This window comes from Octopus sinensis, linkage group LG14 (assembly GCF_006345805.1).
Source record: "Octopus sinensis linkage group LG14, ASM634580v1, whole genome shotgun sequence".
Taxonomy (NCBI): domain Eukaryota; kingdom Metazoa; phylum Mollusca; class Cephalopoda; order Octopoda; family Octopodidae; genus Octopus; species Octopus sinensis.
The window spans coordinates 64,895,792-64,901,791 of NC_043010.1; the positions used below are offsets into that span (position 1 = coordinate 64,895,792).

At 33.0% G+C, this 6,000-nt stretch overlaps 1 protein-coding gene across 1 annotated transcript in view; it reads right to left on the reverse strand.

The window, feature by feature from the left end:
• The window catches only part of LOC115219454 (multiple epidermal growth factor-like domains protein 6), a 374,545-nt gene that overhangs the window by 175,505 nt on the left and 193,040 nt on the right, over positions 1–6,000 (reverse strand). The window lies entirely within an intron of this gene.

The following is a 6,000-nucleotide window of genomic DNA, read 5'->3' on the forward strand; positions in this document are numbered from 1 at the left end:
GAATAGAAAAAAGACATTGTGTTTCGTAGTCATTAGTTTGGTAAAGAGAAGGAAATAAACCTTCGTTTCATGAAAAACGTTTTTGAAATTGAAGAATGAAATGATTGGGTGAGATTAATATAATTATGGGTTAGTTTGATCGACTTGAGGGAAAACAACCTGAGATTTGAGATTTGGAGGAAACGATTTAAATAAATAAATATGAAGAGAGAGCGAAGGAAGTGAACGTACTAAAAGCATATTACAAAACTTAACACGTTAAACTTTTAGTGTGATCGAATATTTAATTCATATCTTGTTCTTTAGAGAGAACTAGATAATAAAAAATCAACAACCTGCAAAAGAGGTTCAGAGTTGAAATTAATTAGAAATAGATTTAATATAAAAACGAAAATTTAATTATTTCGCCGAGGTGCCATATCTTGCAAATATTGTTGTCACCGGGCTTATAATCTTGTTGGGGACTTTAGTTAAACACATAAACAAAGTATCTATGGAATTTATGAAACCCATATATTCTAACTTATTTCCTTATGTTTTAAATCCGCATTTAATCCGCCCAGCAATAAAAATTCAAAAGCCATGTTACACGATCACATGAACCCTAATCGAGAGAATGCTACAATGTATTTCTTTTCAATGACATTTTCTTCTATTCGTGTAGTGATTGGGCGTGTACTATACTGTAATACTATTAGTTTGAGATGTATTCAGCGACGTAACATCAGAGTAGGCTAGGTCGGCAATATCTAACGAGGCTAAAACTAAATATTATTGAATATTTAAAGTTAATGATATAGTAATAACTGAAGTTAGTGCGATCTACCTTATTGTGAAAATGTTAATTCAATGCATGGAATTCAGTGACTAATTCCGTAAGTTGCTTAACTTTCATACCAACAAGTACAAACTCTATATGAATTTCAGCCTCAAAGCTTATACTTGCTGTATATTCACTTGTGAGGGCGCATGAATTAGTTGTACGCATGAACGGAAGAGCGTGGGTCCAACACTTGCACTGGGTGGTGCGTATTTTTTCTTGGGCAAAACAATTGATATTTGCAATAACTTTGACACTTAACGTTGGCACAACGCGCACTTGTTCAGGTAGCATAGATTTCACAGAGAATGTGAGCTAATGAACAGTAAATACATTTAATCAGTATAAATAAGTCGGTTGTTTAGCTTGCTCGGACTAAAAGAGACTACCATCACATATAAAGTTCTGTATATATGTTAGTAGATATAACCGAATCAGCTTTTTATAAATATATAACTAGGAATTACAACCGTGTTTCGTGGCCTGCTACCACAACAGCTGCTTTATAGGATCCAGTTAGCTCAAGACATCATCAGGAGGAACCACGTCCGGTTTCGGCTCCTACTCCTCTACCGTTTTGACGTGCCCCCCCTTTCGGATGTGTCTTCAGCTCTGGTGTTGGGTGCATGTCTTCTTTCTTCTTCTTTCTTCTGTTCCCTGGCCTCTTCGATGTATCGATGAGTGTCAGCCGGTGACTGACTGACTTATTGTGGTTCTTTCCCTCTTTACTCACCCAAACCAAAATTCTAATCATGACATATTTATCTCATACTACTCATCTTTATGCCCCGATTCTAAAATCCAAATCTTGCAAAACCCCCTCAAAACTTTTGCTCCTGAAAAATAGAGTACATGGAGCACATGGAACTCTAAAATGTGGGAGTTAAGACCCCTATTAATGGGGTCTTAAAATCAACCAAAGAAGTTGAATTGTTGGGAATGATTTTTAACTTGTGTTATATATATTGTTCAAATTTCTTTGAAATCGGACATATATGGATGTTCACTGGGTTTCTAAAAGAGAGCAAAGCTAGAGAAAGCCAAAAGAGGATTGATCACAATAAGCAGTCATCTATACTACCCTAGTTGTTACCACTCCCCAATGAGAGCTTCCTCACCATGCAGGTGACCGGCCCATCTGTAAGATGCATTACCCATCTATAGCAATTGGAAGGTACTGGACAAGGATTCTGAATTGTTTTTCCGGTTTTTGACTTAATTTTTGAGGGCGGTCGGTTCATCTTTAGCATTCCGGTTTGTGAGATCAGTCAACTTTATTTCAGATATTCTCATTTTAAAAATCCTCATTGAGAGGACGTTGGTGCTGATTTGACGGAGGTTTGCGTTCTCTGAGTGCTTTTATTTCTTTTGATTCCTGAAAACACTTTCATAATTATGAGTTATTTTATTGATTGTCTACTTCATTAATAAGCACTAAATACGCTGAGAACTTTCTCACGGAACATATTTCAATGTAATGAGAATAAAATCGTATAGAATTGACAAGAAATATATAATGATGCGAAATTATAGTATTTTCTGAGAGTCATAAATCCAATTTTGTTTCGGGGACTAGATGTAACTTGACTGTAACTTGTCAGTCCCATAGCAGACTATGGCATCGTAACACGTTATTTTCTATACTCTCGTAACAGCTATGACTGAAGAGCAACTCACAAATACTTCAGAATTGCTGTGTTTTATCCTCTGTTTATTCTGACGATTAGCAACTGACTTCCAACAAATAAAATTAAAGCGTACAATTCTCGGTATTCAACAGACACATGCACTATTGATATATAACCCAGTGTAACACAAAGTCACAAGACTGGACTTTTGAACGGAAAGCAAAAGTTAGTGAGAAAGAGAGGAAGAAAAAAAGAGAGATATGTGTGTGTGAGGGATAGAGAGAATATTGAATCTCAACTCCAAATAAAAGGTACTTTATTTATCGACTAAAGTATTATATGTGAAGCTGACATCAGCGAAATTTAAAATGAGAGTGAAGACACGGTTACGAATCCTGCAAGCCAATTTCCCTGGAGCTGTACAATTTCTGCCAATTCCCCGCCTTTCAAGAAATAGCCAAATTATAGAAGATAACAGCAATGACAATTGCCACTGAAAGAAAAGATGAAAGCAAGCCCATAAAAGGGAGAGTCCCTGAGTGTTACAAGCTATTAGACTAAGTATTTTTTCTTATTTACGTTGTCATTAACTCACCCTTTTGGACCATATGCATCCTCTCCTCCCGAAGCTTCGTAACACATGCCAATACATCAATAGCTTGACCACTCAACATTTCATTAAGAAGAGTATCAATGCAAATGTAAGTTCCGGTACGACCGACACCAGCACTGAAAGATGGGTCAAGGGCAATAAAATGTCTATGATTGCTTCCAACAATTTAATGAACAAAATAAATACATGGATTAGGCTTAGAGAACAAAAGAAAACATTTACTGTTTTTATTCAGAAGTAGAAAAAAATAACAGTTGAATAATACTGGTTTCTAATTTGGCACAAAGCCAACATTTTCGAGTGAGGGATAAATCGGTTACATTGAATCCAGTCTTCAACTGGTACTTATTTTATCGACCCCGAAAATATAAAATGGCAAAGTCAATATCGGCGGAATTTGAACTCAGAACACAAAAATGGACGAAATGTAACAAAGCATTTTGCCGGCCATACTAACAATTCTTCTAGCTCGGTGCCTGCTAAAATTGAGTAATGCTGGAAATCGGACCCTAAATTTGATATTAACACACTTCTCAGCAAACAATTTTAACCAAAGTTTTTCATTAGGAATGGAAACAATCATTATTGGGACGACATATTGTGTTAACGTAAGACAATATTGGTTAAAATTTCTTGACTTACTACATCATATATACCTACATTACTAAGAACCTAAATTTTTCTCAGTCACTCTTCTATGTCGAGATGTTTCCTTTTTCCGAAACCATGTCAATATTTAGAATCGTCTCTTTGTTGAAGTGATGTCGTGAGGCAAACGTTTTGATTGATTAAACGTGATACTTTGACTCTAAAATATTTCTGAATCTCGTTGTCCCACACAAAATATAGGAAAACTTATAAACTTATAAACGTGGTTCAATTTAGGCAAAATTTCGTGGACCCTCCTTTTTACTAAGCTTTAGCTTTATATTTTTCACTATATCATGAATTATATAACAAAACATTTCAAAAGTTAACATGGCTTGTTACCAACATACACGCTTACACGCTTACATGCGCACAGGTACACACTCACGAGTGCTAACAAACACACACATACATAAATACAGACAGACATACATACATATATATATATACATATATATATATATATATATATATATATATATATATATATATATATATATATATATATATATATATATATATACATATATATATATACATATATATATACATATATATATATATATATGTATATATATTCACACACACATACATACAGATATATATATTCATTTCTACCGCTCTGGATCTTCTTTCAGAAATTATAAAAAGGAAAGCTGACATCATTGTATAGATGATATAATTATGGTTATTATAAATATAAAAATGCATATATATAATTATATAAAATATGAAATATGCGTGTTATAGATATAATTACAAACCTGCAATGTACGACCAATGATGATGTTGTTCCTTCTCTGAACCTTACGGCATTTCGGAATTCTAAGATATATTCTGTGTGCTGTGGTATGCCATGATCTGGCCATTTATTGAAGTAGAAATGATCGATAGTCCATCTTTCATTCTGATGACCACCTGACTGTAAATAAAACGTAAAAAGCTTTGGAAGAAAATCTATGTAAAATTATACTGAAGCACTATTAAACAATGTAATAAAATACTATCGTAGTATATTATTATAATATTAATGTTGATACCATTACAGGGCATCCAACTTATTTCACAGCGTTGCACAGCGTCAGTCTTCGAAACAAAATAGCAAATTTTAGATCAATGATAAAACACAAAGTACTATAGTGCTTGCTTCACTGAGATGAATCTGGCCTGTAAAGCACATATGAAACGATAGAAGGCCAAAGCAGTCACTTAACCATCTAGAAATAGAAGTTAAACCACACTGTAGGATGTTTAAAGGAAATTAAACGTTGAGTAACATAGTCGTGGGTATACAAAAAGGTGGGATAGTGAATGTTAAAAAAATGATTTGAACATCACAGATATTAGGAACATCTTTTCAGTAATATTTCCATATTTTTACAATATATCTATGTTTTCTAATGCCTTAGACTCAAATATATATATATATATACATACATACAAATATATATATATATATATATATATATATACATACATACAAATATATATATGTATATATATATATGAGAAAGTATATATATATTGTATATAGGTATATATATATGTATATACGTATATATATGTGTATATATGAATATATATATATGTATATGTATGTATATATATATGTATATATATATATATATATATATATATATATATATATATATATATATATATATATATATATATATATATATATATATATATATATATATATACCCTCTGTGTAGCTGCATTTCAGAGAGGAACTTGTTTTCAAAGTCCCAAATTTGATTATTCATAACAAGTTGAGTTTTGCCTTTTAATTGCTTGTATTATTTCATTCAATGGAAGTTTTCCATTCATTATATTGCATGTACGAGACTCCTCTTTGTGCAAACGCATTTATCTATCCATGTATGTATATGTTTATGAATGTTATGTCCATTTAGATCCTGCAACTGGCTGGCACAATACAGAGTATGCGATAAAGCAAGTACCAGACTGAAATAATTACTTATATTCTTCGTTAATTTGTTATAAAACTATATAGAGCACCACATATATTGTATTGAGTGCATGTTAAGTAATTCAAGAATAGTGATATTCTTTCTTTTATTCCTTCTTTTACATGTTTCAGTCATTTGACTGCGGCCATGCCGGAGCACCACTTTCAGTCGAGCAAATCGACCCCAGAACTTATTCTTTGTAAGCCTAGTACATTTGTTTCTTTTGCCGAACCACTATGTTACGGGGACGTAAACACCAGCATCGATCGTCAATGGATGTTGCGGGGAGCCAAACACAGACCCCCACACACATATATG